Genomic DNA, 17,080 nt, shown 5'->3' on the forward strand with positions numbered 1-17,080 from the left:
ATAATAGGCTTAGAGTAATTTGTAAGGTTTCACGTTTATTAACCAGTTATCTTAACATTTTTTCTTTACTATTACTTCTACTCTCATCGCTTTCAACTAAAATGCAAACTAGTTCATGTATATAAGTACATAGTTCTTGAGTTTAAGAGAGAGCTTTTAGCTGTATTTGCTGATTGTCTCGATACCATTTTCTCTCAATTTTTGAATTTATTTGATTCGGCTTTAGCCTTTGATAGCCGTGTTTACTAACGTGAATTGAGAGCCTGAGCCAAAACTTATAGGCACGCATTGTTTTGTAAATCTCTTTATTTTAAAAATTAAAATTTTACTTTAAATTTCTGTTAATCATGCAATCAGCATGACCTTTTTTGTTATTACAATAGGTGTGTAAATAATTGTCACGCTGAAAAACCCCTAAAAACGCTTATAAATCTTCTGCGTTCGGTGTTACTTCAATGGAAGATTAAGATGGAGTGAAAAGCCGCCTGATTGTTTTGACAGAGCCAGAGTTAACATTTAAAACAGATACTTCCGTACAACCTTTTTAACTTTGACAAATGAGTCAGAAAAGGTAATTCTTTACAAAAGGGTTAAATTACCTTTTCAGTTTTATTGAAAGACGATGTAATATGCTGCGAGGTCTTATAAACACACTGATTTTGTTAAGTGTAACAGAAGTTGTAGTGCTTTATAAAAGGATTAGATTAGATTATTAATTTTGATTAATTAAACCTTTCCAAATTTCCTTTAGCACTAAACAAAACAAAAATTTCAAAGCACTTGCGTTGTAAATTCTCATTCTAATTCTGGAAACCTTAACTTGCCTGGGAGAATAGTTTAACATTAAAACTGGTTCAATTAAAATAGCTAAAAGAATTTTAAAATGTGCAAATTTATATAGATAGGTAGCTTGCTGTTGAACTAAATATAATATTTACCGCTGCCAATTCATAAATATAAATGTGTTAATGTTAATTAACATTAAAACTTGACTCAAAGAAAATTCAGTTTTGAATGTTTTGGCTTTTGATTCTGCATTTTATTTTGGGAACAGAAAATACTATAAAAAGCATTAAAAAGTACTATTGCTATTTCCATAAAATTGAAAAACCTGAAAGGTTTCAGAGTTTAACGGTTGCCCAAAAGGGTTTGTTAAGGTTTTTTACAAAGTGAATAGTGTTTCCAGTGCTCCAGCAGTAAAGTGTTCCCAATGCTTGAAATCATTGAGTTTGTTAAACAAAATTCGTAACGGTTTTATAAAATATAAAATAGATAATAAAAAATTATAAACTCAAAATTCGGGCTTCCAGTACTCATGTGCGAGTAGAGAACTATGATATTCAAAATTTGATGGTTTTAGGTACTGTTGTTTCTTTTACAATGCGAGAAACGTGCATACGTTCATGCAGATTGTTCATTATTTTATTTCTTTAAATATAATACAGGGCGATAATATTTGGTGGCAACAATATGAAAAGTGATATGCCGTTTATAGTGATTCAACGCGAAATGTTGTTTTGAGACTAATATCCCATTTCGGACTAACGTCTCTTTCGGGCTAACAAATATATAAGTAGTCTTTTAATCTAAGTATTACCAATAAATTTCATCATAACCGTCAGATTTTAGTTTTTAATGCAAACGCCAAATCTCTGCTTGCAATTCATACTGAAATCCTGGTTTAACATCTGGAATAGTTTTTGAGTGAAGTAGTACGACAGGCCGACTAGTTTAAAAAAATATCGTCTGACATTCACATTCTAGCTACAGAGCCTATTAAAATATCAAAAACGAGCCCTGCAATACAGCACTATCGAACTCTAGAAAAAAGAGTAAGTTACTGTAATATTCCAAACTCAATAACAATACGTAGAGACTGTGCTCATTTAATGAAGGAACGACTTAATTATTCGAAACTTACTTGTACATTTAAAATATTTACTTTTGCAAAAAACTATTTCACGCATGAGAATTAACAACCGTTTTTGCTCTGCCAGAGCACGGTATTCTCTTTGGGAAAACTGTACGATTTTCTTCGTGGTGTTAGTCATTACATAATACATGAACTAAAACAAGGTTTGTTACAAATATTTAAATTTTATCTTCTTCCGCTACAAAGGGCAAGTAACGCTTATTAATCCTAGAAGATAAACAGTTAAAACCCTTCAAATAAAGATATTTGTGCAGATTTCTTTTATCGCACCAATATTCATCTTAATTTTTCTTTTCTTCTACTTAATTTTACATGCGTTTTTAAGCAAGCAAGAATTATATCACTTGATGTATTAGTGTAATTGTAATATATAGTTATTCATAAATGTTCATTACCTTACGTCCCGAAGATAGTATTGGAAAATTATGAATGTTGTTTTCATTTGGACAGCGATATAGCGGCATCATTATGTTGCCTGCATCTATAGAGAAGACATATGTAGCTGCCAATCTGAAGAATTTCTAGAATATCTGGGACTAATCATCAAGACTTTTCCCTAGTTTTTCATAATGATGAATATAATGATGCCTATTGGCTTGAAAAATTCTCTACTGACACATATGTGGGCTTTAAAAACATCTTTCATTAATAAACGCGAACATTCATAAGCTTCGCGCTCAGAAATATGTAATTGCTCATAAAAATTATCATTATTATAAACATAAGTATATTTTAAATTATGTGTATTAGAAAGGTTGTTAAAAATAAGATTAAAAAAAATCTGAAATGTTTCAGATTTTAAATTACGTCCAAAGGGGCGTTTTTTTAACGTTTTGAGTGTTACCTTTATTTATTAAATATCATGTTCTTTGCACTTAAACCATAAAATTCAGTTCAAGAGCAATATCGCAAAATAATGTTAAATTAAGCATATCTTTAGAATTTCCGATATACACAGTCTCGCGAGCTGGAGATAAAAGTATTTTTTTTTTATATAACGTTGCCATTTCTCGCTTTTAAAGCATTGAGTTTGTAAATCAAAAATTCGTTAAAGTTTTACAAAATATAAAATCTATAATAAAACAAATTCCAAATTTGGGATTTTAGATGCCCATATTCGCAGTAGGATTTCGTCATTCAAAATTCGATGGATCTATGTACCATTGTTTTATCACAATGCGAGAAATAGACAATCATTTATGCAGATTTTTCATTATTTAATTTCTTCAAATATAATGCAGGACTCTAACATTTTGTGGCAACAGTTTGAAAAGTGAACCGACGTTTATGAGTCCGACGCAAAATCGCAAAACGAAAACAATAGTCCTTCAGGGACAAAGCCCCTTTGGACTAATAATAGTAAATTATTAAGAATGCATTTACTGAAGTGAAATCTGCGAGTTCCTAGTAGAGTAGCACAAATCAATGTAACTTCAAAACAGTTACCAGGAAAAAAACAAGAAGACTTATATAGCATTTACCTTGCTTACTGCTGAAGTCGTTTCCTCATCGCAATTCTTGTGTGATTCCTTTCTTTAACCTATTGCCTGACTCCTCCTTTCTTTCTTTCTAAATTGCATATCTCTCTTTTTAGTTTTCGATCATTTCCCTTTTGGTACTCAGAAAATCCTCTTCCTCTTCTCTACAACTCCTCACTTTTTCTTTCGAATTTTTTTCTGTCGTATTTTACGTAAACTATGTGCATTAATGGTTTATCTATGTCAAATTTTATCTAATACACTTTTAGGTGATTTTCTTCCCAAATGCAGCAATATCTAACAATAAATCGAAGAGAACAGAGGTATGATGCTATAAATCTCCGTATCGTAAAACAAATGTAGAAAACTACGCACGCGCATTAGTGATTTATTCAAGCTTTAAGCCAATGCAAAATCTTATCTGATGCACATTTAGATGATTTTCTTCCTAAATGCAGCAACATCTAACAATAAATTAAAGTGTACAGAGGTATGATGCTGTAAACCTCCATAGCGTAAGACGAATGTCGAATCCTATGGGTATTACTGGTTTATACATGCTTTTAAGCCAATTCAAAATTTTATCTAACGCACTTATAGATGATTTTCTTCCTAAATACAGCAAGGTCTAACAATACGTCGAAAACAACATAGGTATGATACTATAAATCTCCGCAGCTCAAGACAAATATCAGAAACTGAAAATCACTTTTAGAATAAAGATGTTTTTCTGATTAATGAAACCAGCAACAGATCAGTCTAACAGAGATTAAGGGACTTGGTAACCCAAAATTGATCAAATTACCGATTTTTAAATTTTTTCCTGAAAAAATACCTTAATACCGTCACTACACTGAAGAGGCATTTTGAAATGATTTGACAATAATAAATGGTATAAAAAGGTTTTTAAAAATTTTGTCAGCCCTTTAAATGTCACACCCCCTCAGTGTTCTTTTCTTTTTTTTTTTACTTCACATTTGCTCAGTAACTTACTAAAAATCAGTATAAATGAAAAGGGTGTGTTTTATAACTCCAACTATCAACAAACTCTGTTTTTGTGTATAAACTGATTTATTTAAATACAAAGTGAAGTTGGAAAAATAATTTTTTCATCTTAAAAACTCGCAAATTTATATATATATATATATATATATATATATATATATATATATATTAAGCTCAGAAAATATTTTTATGTGTATTATCAGTCAACTTTGCTATGCTTATTCAAAAATTGAAATTATTTGTGATAATACACGAACAGAAAGAGGTTACGTAATGAAAGTGAAGAAGTTTCTGACTGTAGCATTACTGAAATAGTGCTGGAACAAACATTAAACTCTTTAATTAATTAAAATACACTTAAATTAATTAGAAATGCATTTGAGCGAATAAATGTCTAAAATAAAAGAAGAAATCACATAGGCTGCTGAGTGGTTTTAAATAAAGTGTTTCAGGTCTGTTAAAATTTCAAATTTTGCTTTTTCAAAAAAAAATGAATGAAACGACAAATTAATGTTATTAATATTCATTATAAGTGTTTTAGAAAACATATTATAATTAATAATTTAATATATAATTGAGCAGATAAAGAAAAATTCTACTTAAATTTTATGATTTTTTTTGTGCAATATTTCTAGCCAAATAAGGTTTTAAGCAAAAGCTTGTAATTTATGTTTATATTAATCAACTGAGCAGTACTAGGTTCTATTTTATACATATGTATATATATATATATATATATATATATATATATATATAAAATAGAAACTAGTACATATACATATTGTTTCAAAAAATATAGTAAAGTTAAATTAAATTTAAATACTTCTCTTGCGCCATTGCTGCGAGGAATTTAATTTGAATTTAACAAACGTTATCTATTCGTAAAAAGAAAATTTAGAGTTAATTAAATTTTAAGTGAAATTTAATTACAAATAAATGATTAATTATTGCTGCGAACTAGTCTTTTTGAGTGAAGATTTTTATCTTTTTCTAATTTTCCTTACTTTTTGGCCTGTATTTAGTAAGTTTTGATTAAAAATGTTAAAATTCAGTTTTAATAAATTAAGACTATTGCAATAAATTTCTTATTTTAATTAAAAAGATTTTAAAAATATTATATATATAGAGAGAGAAATTAAAATTTATTTTATTTAAAAAACATTTTCGATTTTTTACAATCCTTAATAATTTGCAACCATTTTTTTCACATTACGTTACAGCTAGCATTTTTACAATTTTTTATACACTTTTACAATACTTCACAGTTAGCAAATAAATTTTTGCAACACTACACACATTTTACATTACTAAATGTTTACAGAACAGGTTTTTAAAATAGATCTAACAGATAGCAGCTTAACACTCAACTTTGCCTTATATTAACGCCCTCTATTTATAAAGTTAGAAGACACACACTAGTTAACATCACTTAGTTTGGCATGCTGCTCTACTCTCCAAATACAAATATAATTGGTAAGTTAAACTAAAACTTACTTTTTACTTGCCTTTTTAGTATTATTTTAGTATTATTTATGCATTTTTTATTATAACTAGTATGTAGTTTCTTTTTGGTTTATTTGCATAATTCGTGTAGGGGAAGCTTTTTGTAAGCAAGAGTTTTTAAATTAATTTGGTTTTCTAAAATATTTAGTTTTCTACTCTTAATTGAATTTAATTATTTTAGTTTTTACTTGCTAATTTCTCAAAATTAGTAATTCACAACATTTGGTTTTACTTTGGGTTTTCAATTTTCATTTTACCCTTGCCTACATGGATGACGAAACACGAATTGAATAATCGCAGAGTTAGGTTTGGAGGCAACTTCCCCTTGATAAGTCTGTCTCCTGCCTACTCAACAGTTATTCACATATGCATTTTTATAAGTTTTTAGGATTAAAAAATTTATTGAAATTACATATGATACGTTTATTATATAGTCATAGATTTTGATACTTGCACTTAATTTACATATGCTCTCAGAATTTAAATAATATTGTAAATTAGTTCACAGCAATAATTAATCATTTATTTGTAATTCAATTTCATTTAAAATTTAAGTAACTTTAAATTTGCTTTTTACGAATACATAATGTTTGTTAAATTGAAATATATATATATGCATTGAAATTCAATACCAAAATGTTTAAGAAATTTGAAATGATTTATTCACTATTCATACAGTTTTCGTTCTTTAAACTGCGTTTTCTCAGTTTGCAATTTTTCATTTTATTCTTTTACTTAAAGTCCTAAAATTTGTGCAAATATGAACTAAATTATTTAAGATTTTTACTGCTTGTTTAAAACTATATAATTAATTGAAACAAGGATTGTTTTGAAAAATAGTGAAAAGAAAAATTATTGGAAGTGAAAATGTGATTGAGATCATATTTTTTTTTAAGTTTATATACTATAAAGATGTCCTTTTCATTTTTTGCTCAGAAACTAATTCATTTATTACAAAATTTATCCTTAAAGTTATTAAGAACACTCTAATAAATAAAATTAAAAAATTTGGGGCAAAAGCATTGAAAATTGTGGGAGAAGAAAGAATTTTTAATTGTTGAATTTTTTTTTAAATTAAAAACAATTACTAGCAAAAACTTTTTTTACCTTAAAATCATTTTATCTTATAAACCACTTAATATTATCCATAAAAAGTAAATGAAAGTTCTTAAATAAAAAAAATCATACAAAAGGTACCAAGTCTCCAAGTTTAAATTCACAACTGATTGAATTCCTATCAATCTCCTGTTTATATTACAGCGGAAGAGTGGAAGACACAACAAGAGTTGACTAAAAAAACTCATTCTAGATGCACGAAAATGCATTTCTTGGAAAGTTTACGAATCAGCATAAAAACTATTGAAATAAAATAATGATTAACAATTAGTACAGAACAATACAAAATGCTCGGAAATTATATAATACATCGCAGGCAAATAATCCAAAATATTAAAGTAAACTACACTATTGTGCATTCATATAAATTCTAATCATATGTTATAAATAAGCTTTACCTGAAACCTACTGCGAAGTCGAACAAGGCTCTAGTAATAAAAGAAACTCTTTGAAGAAACTGGTATCTGCATTTGCACTTCTAAAATTTTGCAGTCTGACATCTGAATAAATAATTTGCTATTAATATTTAAAAAAATGCATAAAATTTTCAGTGTAAAAGAGAGTTAAAATAATTTTGCATTTTTAAAGCACTTAACGTTTGCTTCATCATTAATTGTTATAACCTAAAATTCTATATATTTGCTTTTGTTGTAGACGGTAGTGTACTCAAAAGTTGACTTTAATGATTTTGCATTTGGTATATTATTTATTAAAACTGAACAACAAAAATTATTATAGATTTTGAATAAAACTACGCCAGTTTTAAGGGTCAATAGATATAGGTTCCTCTTCTTCAGAAACAAAGCATTTAACGGAAGGATCTACGTCCGGTCGCTTTCTAAATCTATTGAACGTTATTCAAAATCTACATCAATCTGAGATTGTTTCTTAGCCTAATTTAAAATATTATTAGGGTATTTCTCTTCAGTTAGATATAGGGTATCAGAAATGTATTGCATTTATTTCATTTATGGAATAAAACAATACTTATTGCGAAATATTGCTCAGATGTATATACAAAATAGCCTTCTGACTTGTTCATTTCGAAACTCTGATTAAATGTATGCTTTTATTATATCGAATACAAACAAAAGGTCTTAGGTAACGTTGATTGGCAACGCTGTGCTCTCTTATTAACAAAGAAGATTTTATTGCTAAATGAAAACATTAGCACTCCTTCTAAATATAGAATAGTTTCGTTTAAGTAAATTTATTTGTGGTTTGGGTCATGATTTTATTAATTTGAAATCTAACTACACTTTTTCCCTATAGAAAAGTGTAATTTGAAAACTAACTACACTTTTTCCCTAGAGAGAAGTGTAGTTAGATTTCAAATTACACTTTTTCCGCAAACACGTTTGGCCTAGAAAAAAAGCGTGTTCTTTTTTGTCTGGTGTCTGGTTTTTGCTGGTATTTGTTTCAATAATGCGTTTTTGTATAATATAAGCTTTTTAATAGCTTACAAAACTCTTCATTTTAATCTGCTTAAAATAAGCCCATTTCAAACAGCTGAACGGGCTCTGTATGCGTGAACCAAAACTTTAAACAAAGTTTCAGTCATCTTTTACAAAGGCAAGGCTCCTCTGGCCAAAGGTTTAAGACCACTAAATGCCTTAGTTTGGCCTGCGTTCGAACCTTAAACGAATGAATTGGATGTAAGGTTGTTTTCCTTAATTTTCGTCATGTGTTGCAAACTCCTCCACGAAAGCATCTTTTCCCTTAGGCGAAGAGCTCCGGTATGCTTTGCCGTAATCAAGTAATCCCAAACGTTTGGTGCACGGGGATGTTGTATGCGTTCAAAATAAATTTTAAAAAATTCGCTTTATCTTTCCGTTTTCTTAAATTCAAAGCTGAAGTGATATTTTTACAAATTTTAAAGTATATTTTCTGAATTTACGTATAAATAGAAACATTTTTAAATCGTACACAAAAAAAATCCAAAAGTGAAGAATATCATGAAGCACCCTTACTTGAAGTAAGCGATGTAAATAGGCAATTACATAAGAAAAATCGAGAGTATACTGAGATAAATAGTTATTCTGCGAGTTGTAGCATTTCGGCTGCTAACAGAATCGCAAGATTGAGAAAGATAACCTGAAATTGTATAATTTAAGAGACATTTCAAGAAAACACCAAATTAAGTTACGTTTAATAAATAGAAATGAAAGAAGCACAAAAAAAAAAAAAAAAACAATTCGCTTGAAAATACATGATAGCTCAATGGGCAATAACCAACATTGGCAGGGGTACTAAGTGGAATTAATGCTAGAAAAATCAATGATCACAGAGTTGTGGCAAGTCTTAGCAAACCCACTAAATTAAATTTAAAGCCGGTTCATTAAGCACAAATCTGTATTAAGGATGTTCAATAGCAAACCGCTGACACGACACTGATTGGTTTAAAGACGGAACATTTGTAATCTGGGTAAACTAATATTTCCCTAGGTCAAGGGAAATTAAATGAAGGGCTATGATTGTTAAATCGGAAGATTATTCTAATAGCTTTCTGCTTTGGAACAGAAAAAATGTGATTGCTAAAGCTCTGGAATTTACGTTTTTGAGCAATAGAAGCAAGGGCAAGAGAAATTCAGTTTATCAGTATTCTCTACATAAGCATTTTATATTAAAACCACTGTTAAAAGAGCCTTTCCAGAATTCTGAAGAGCTGTGTTAGATAGTCCTGATTCTGGATTCTGGAGGCATATTTCCCAAGTGCACATCTGTGTAGCCACCGAAGGAGTGGTTTCTAGGATGGACCAATGGGCATCCAGTAATATCTCTGTCATGTCACATTACCTTTCGCATACTTTAAGTAAGATGGTTGAAAATATTCTGCCATGCAATTTTCTGTACAAAATAATCGTCGATAATCGAAAATAATCGTCGAAGCATCGTCGATTGCTTCTGAAACTTTTCATTGCGAAATTAGATCAAATATAAGCAACTGTTAAGATTTCACTACTTGGTTGAAAGAATTTGAAATAAATACAAACAAATGTTGGCTACTCCGTAAAAATATCCATGTGAAATATTACTTAATAAGTGGTAAATAAGTTGAAGAAAGAAATACGTGATAAACATCTGAGCCCAAATGCTATCTTTACATAAAACTATGCATATGAGAAAAATATTTGTACCAATTACATATGTAAATAGAAGTCAGGACTTTTTATTGCAGTCTATATGAAAAAGATGTTCTTATAACCAATGCAGAATTTTGTTCAAAGTGAACTTTACTAATTTGGATTCGTATACATTTTATTGTGTTAAATTTCACATTTAATAATTGCTCGACGATACATGTACTGTCTACACAAGAAATACTCATCAAACTGAATGAATTTATCTTATTCACTACGAATATATTCAATTTATTCACATATTAACTTTTACTGTCAAATAATGGATATAATCAGATCATACATAATATGTATTCTAAAACTTACACTTTAAACATCAAAAGAATGCAAGCACTGAAATAAGAAAGCACTAAGTTCATTATAATACTTCTAGTCCTTCTCAGATTAATTAAAAAAAAAAACTGTACACTTGAATTCTCTTAATCCACAGGTATTAGTAAATTCATAATATTCGACGCTAACTGTACCTTGAGTCATTTTCTCGATGTAAAGAGCGATAGTACGCCGTTAACATCAATCCAAATATTAATGCGTGATAAAAATCTCGAAAGTGAAATGTCAGCGATTAATTAAACTCATAAAACGAAAGCACTACGAGATTTTCTACTATTACGCCATACATTTATAACTGCGAAACACATGCAAATTAAAACATAAACAACATACGCTCATATGTACGAAGATTTACCGTCACAAGAGCAATAGAAGCACACTGGCCTATTTTTGAAACTCCTCTCTCAGTGACTACGCTGATGTGCACTTGTGAAATATGCATCCCGGAGGACTGTTTGTTTCATGGTACTTTGTGGTTTACTCATATATATAGTTTCAAGTCGAGCTAGTTTTCCCTAAAATTCCTCCGTGAAAGCATTTCTCATTTTGACAGATAGCCCTCCCCCACGCTTTGTCATGGCTAATTAGACAAGAAAATCAATCCATTGCAATGTGTTGCCCAACTGTGAAACACTGCTCTACATTACACCCGTGACAGTCAACTCATTAGTCATCAACAGCCAATCGTCTCCTTTACTATGTAAATTGTTATAATATTTCAATAATTTATCTAAATTTACTGCGTATCCACGCTTCAGTGACTATTAAAATACAAGTGACAGGTGATAGCAGGGTCTGGACACCCAGGTGGAATCAAGGTCTGGACACCAGGTCTGAACACCCAGCAACCCAGACAGATAAGTTGATGTTGGAAGACAAACGGATTGTGGGCTCTTACAGTACCGCACAGATGTGTAGCAACTAATGGCCTTCACAAGAATCTGTGCCTTTAGACGTAATTCTGCTGTTTTCATTTAATCCTTCCAAACTTGGTGTATTGTCGAACAGTCTGTAACCATCGCTTCGGACTAAGGAAGAACGATCACGTCCATGTGTGCTACGGAGATCCGGCTAACTACATCTTACTGCGAACTACTTTACCATGCTCACTTCGAAAAGTTGAGTCATAATATCCTGAGAGTTTGGGTAGTCAGTATCATAAAAACTCCAGAAGCTCGGAGGAAAATCTGCGATTCTTTTTGTATGGCGTGCTTAATCTACTAAAACACGATACCATAATAATCCAATTAATTTCTTTTTAGCTGTACGTTGTACATACCTGTTGTCCTTTTATACATTACTCTCATTATATAGAGATTGGCTACGGACCTTAATGTTCTGATATAGGATACTATAAAATTTCGACGTCAGCGTCCTAGTAAAAAGGTAGGACGAAAGAATCTGTAGGTTACCGATGTCCTTCCATTTAATTTTAACCTTATAAAACGTTTAAAAGTCTTTCCCAAAACGTGGACAGTTATATTATGATTGCTTTGGGTTATTTTACATTCATAATCCGTATGATATTATAAGAGTTTTGTTAAGAGAAACATAAGACTTTTAGAGCATTTTTCTATCTATCACGCGACTTTGCAAATAAATAAATTGTGAAATGGCAAAACTAAGATTTTTCCATTTATATTTGTCAGACTCTAATTATTTAATAAATCAAACAGTTTTAAAGAGGTAAGTGCACTCCTTTATAATCTCTTTGTTCAATATTAACAGTAGTAAGTCAATATATAAACGGGAATTATTGGCCAATACACCTGTAAGTTATATTGTAGCACAAAACTGCGAAGCCTTCATGACATCTGTCATTTGTTTGACATAGTCTTCCAGTTTTAGGTTAACTTAATTATACAAATTATATCTATTTTTTAATTCCATCCGCTGATCACAATCAGTTGTTTTATTTCAGTTGAATATCAATCCATTGTAAAAGTAAAATGAGAAAAAGAGAGTTTTCATGTAAAAATTGAGTTGCGATTGTCCAGTTCTTGATGCATCAAAATAAAAACGGAATGTTTCAGAAAAGTGCAATTACATCAGGTATTTAAAAATATAAGTGCAATAAACTGAGCGTATTAAGAATTTGGAAACGGGCTTCCAAAAATAATTATCAAGGTAAGTCTTATTCTAAAGTTGATTTTTAAAAGAAAAGGAAAATCTGAAAGGTTTAAGATTTTAAATTACGTCTAAAGGGGCGTTTGTTTAAACATTTTGTGTGTTACCTTTATTTATTAAATACCATATTTTTCGCACTTAAGCCACAAAATTCAGTTCAAGAGCAATATCGTAACATAATTTTAAATTGAACATACCTTTAGAATTTCCGATACACAGTGTCATGGAGCTGGAGAAAAAAAAATTCTTTCTTTACAACGTTGCTATTGTTCGCTTTGAAATCCTTGAGTTTGTTAATCAAAAATTCGTTAAAGTTTTACAAAATATGAAATCGATAATGAAACAAATTCCAAATTTCAAATTTGGGCATCCAGATGCCCATATTCGCAGTAGGATTACGTCATTCAAAATTGGAGGGCTCTAGGTACCGTTGTTTTATCACAATGCGAGAAACATACATACATTTATACACATTCTTCATTATTTAATTTCTTCAAATATAATTCAGGACTCTAGCATTTGGTGGCAGCAGTTTGAAGAGGGAAACGGACATTCAGAGTGACTGGCACAAATTGTGAGTGAATTGAGAGTGATTCAGATGAGGGTATTCAGAGCGGCATTCAGAGGGAAACACAAAATCGAAAACAAAAACAATAGTCCCTCAGGGACAAAGCTGCTTTGGACTTAAAAAAAAATGTGGAAGTAAATTCGAAAATTATGGTGTAAAACTTATACGTATTCCTCTAAGCAGAAGACACACCAACAGAAGCAATAAACGTAGCTTCCCTCAATACTGGATAATACGTTTCCGTCACATTAACAAGTTATGCTGGAAGCAATGAAGAACGATAGCTCCGATAATTTTAAGCTCACGCATACAGAAAAGGCAAAGCTTAGCAGCCAAGGGTACTTACGAGTTTAAAATGCAATAAAGAAATTAATGAAAAATCCAGAAACTATTCAAAACAAAATTAGAAGTAATATTTTTAATTTATTGTTTAATTTAATCTAGTTTTTTGATAATAAATGTTGCGTTCTATATTTATTGTCTTTGGCTACTATTATTATTGGACAAATTAAGTTCATCAACTGCTACTATTATTATGGGTCAGAGAAAATAATTTACTTTAATAATCTATCTAAATTTTCAGTAGTGTCCAATACTGGTAATCATAAACACGAAGGTCACTTTCGATTCAAGTTTATTTTGATGTACCCGTGATGTGTTTAATTAAAAAATATTGATTGTTAATTTTTAATAAACATTTGCGCAAATATAGAAATGTTTCTAATTCTATACCATTTATTCCTGATATAGAATCATTTGGTTTTAATCACAGTTACGACACTCCTTGCAAGTAAACATTCATTCTTTCTGCCAAAGAAATATCTCAAGTGAAATAATTTCCCTAATCATTCTTGAATTATTTTTCATGGCCTGGCAATGCAGATTTAACTCTTTAATATCATTCTAACTTTTCGGCTTACTCGTTAACTTCCTAACAGAAATAAATTTTCTGAACTCCGCTTTCGAAACTTAACTGCCTACATACCTGAGCAAAGTTCTCAGCTTATCGTTTGAACGTGTCGAAACTCCCTCTTTTTAGAAATTAATTTACCTTCAGCGATGTCCCTTAATTACATTTGTGGTCTTTTCATCAGTACTAAGTGGCAAAGTGATTAAAGAAAGTCATTACTTCGTGGTGTTCAAAATGTTAGTACTTCAAAAGCTCCGAATGTTTCAAAGACTGACAAGAAGATATAAAAAAAGGGGAAAATATCCAGTGCCGGAAGCATAGTTTTATCTTAGCCATGTGAACTTGCTGATTTTCTTCTCGGAGTAGCTTATAAATTGCCAAGAGATTCCAACCCAATGACGGCTGGATTAGGAAGAAGGAAACTGAGGAAAACTTTTAGTTATGGGATTTGAATTTAAAAACAAATGATGCTATATTAGGTACGTAGCGGTCGGCTTTAGAAATCTCTTTTATTAGTTACAGTAATACTGTCAATGTTTATAACTTTATGAACATTGACAGTATTACTGTAACTAATAATACATAAGTTAAATATGCTTGCGATAGATTATTAAAAGAGAACATATTGTCAAGAGGTTTACCGGCAACCTAGGTTTTGATGGTCACCGCAGTGTGGATTGGTGCAGTGAATTTAGAAAACTTTTTTAGTGATTAAGGGAGCCGACTGAGATACCAAAGGGCCTGGGTTGTTACTGTGCGTTCCTTCTTAGGTGATAGGTGACGGGGGGCACGGGCACTGTCCCTTTACCATTAGGTTAATCGGTTTAGCACCGTGCCCACCCTCATCTAGAGCCATATTTATTGAATATCAAAACAACAAATACACGGCCGGCCCACCTATTAGGTGCCTCCATAATAAAGTAACCACCCCTTCTGGCCTTAGTAGTGGCCAAGCCGAAGTTGGCACAGGACCTGCCATTGAGAAGAAAAGGAGTATTATCCGAAGATCACTTGAAGCCGTTCAAGCCAGTTGGTCATTGGTGACCGGCGAATTGAAAGTCAATCAACCCATAGGTCAACGCCGTGAGGCGGCATGTAATTTTAAACAGATGTTTTAAAATTAAACTAAAGAACATCGGTTACTAATGTATGCTTAAAAAACGCTCCAAAAATTTTGAAAATATTATGCTAGAAGACGCATCTTTTTGCTTTACCTTAAGAAGTTATCGATCGTATTCTTAAATTATAACATAAATGGCTCAATCTTTGGAAATTAAGCATTCCTTAGAAGTGCGGAACCAACTGGACATTTAGCCATCTCATTAGTTAGGATGTAATCCAGGATACATAACATGGGTGACCAATACTACTCCTGCAGCTGCGGAGACAGACAAAACACGGACTATCAAGTAATTACCTACATCTTTGGTTTCGAGTCAATAGTAAACAGCAGCACCAACCACTGTAGCTGCCAGGATAGTATAATGGCTGTGTATAATTCTATTACTTTATCTTTCTAGCAACAAGGACTACTGGTCTGACTACGCTACCTGATCAGTAGACTAGTTTTTATGAATATAGTATGATTTCGAGTCGAGTGTGAGATTTTTCGTGAGTTCGCACAATTTTAAAATAAATGCAAGTAAGTTTCCTTTAAAACAACCTCCACGAAAACACTTTCTCTCTTAAATAAATAACCCTCACGTGCTTTATTGTTGCTGTTGTTGTTGTTGCTAATGCTCACTTGTCTGGCCTATAGTCAGCACGAGCCCACGAAAATCCTCGTGACAAGAAGCGTAAGTTTACACCTGTCGTTGGCAACGGCCTTGAGCACCTCACAGTTGTCAAAGCGGTTTAGCTCAGTTCCGCACCCAATTGTGACGGAGAGCACTCCCGGAGGGGGACGGGTCCGAGGATCTCCCACCCCTCTTCCCCTACCAGTAAATCTCGAGAGAACTTTCGACTCGCTGCATATTTAGAATGCCCACCATGCCGCACGGAAACTATACATTTACAAACATGCCTTTTCCGGGATTCGAATTCGGCCCTTTCGGCTCAGCAGTCGGCGACACTAACCACTATACGGGTTAGGTGGCTCACGTGCTTTATCTTCATCTGTTAATATAACTTAACTTTTTCCGGGTCTTCTTATATTCTAACATGATAAAAATTTTAACAAATTTCAATAATGCAGGAAAATGCAGAGAATGTTAAATCATTTCTAGCTTTTCCCCATAAAAATACTTTTAATAATCTTATTACGTAGGCTTTGAGTGGCTTTCTCACTGTATTCAAATGCTTTTTGTAATTACTTAAACAACTCTTTCACTGCCTATTAATATTTCATACGCCTTTCCCTAAAAAAAATGTGTTCGAGCCAATATTTTAAGTGTATCTGATGTTATAATTCAATGTGCGAAATAATTCTTTTGCTGCTTTCAGTACCTTTTCACCTATGGTTACTTATTAAGTCTGATTACAATTTCAGTGTTTTACATAGAAACATAAAATAGAAATCTAATTAAATGATCGTAAAGAATAAACATTTGTTTTTCATTTTATTTTTATTTTTGAGTAATAATTAGAAGTCATAACGAGTATCAGAGATGTACTTTTGTAATGCATACTATAAAGTTAAATTTCATTAGATAATAGTAAATTAAAATAAATCTACCATCCGCACGAAAAAATAACTTTGCTGTACTTTGATCTTTCTTTTTTTTTAATAATACTTTAAAATAGAAATTTTCAGCTGTCTAAATAAACTAATTATTTTTAAACTTTATTGGAGAAGAGAGTATTTATAAATGTATGCATTTTAGATTTAATTAAGTGAATTTTCGAGAGATATTTTTTAAATTGTGATTATAAGGAATAACATTTTTACCTCTTCCAATTTAAATTACAATTCATTTTTTTACTAGACTAAATGCTTATGAATTTTACATTTCACCACTGCTGAGTAAT

The 17,080-nt window shown here is 31.1% G+C and overlaps 1 protein-coding gene across 1 annotated transcript in view; it reads left to right on the plus strand.

Annotated features, from left to right (window-relative positions):
- LOC118194015 (protein turtle homolog B-like) overlaps positions 1–17,080 on the plus strand; it is a 356,504-nt gene that overhangs the window by 313,040 nt on the left and 26,384 nt on the right. The window lies entirely within an intron of this gene.

This window comes from Stegodyphus dumicola, chromosome 2 (genome assembly GCF_044657685.1).
Source record: "Stegodyphus dumicola isolate Sdum_Otavi_A_Nest chromosome 2, ASM4465768v1".
NCBI classification, from domain to species: Eukaryota; Metazoa; Arthropoda; class Arachnida; order Araneae; family Eresidae; genus Stegodyphus; species Stegodyphus dumicola.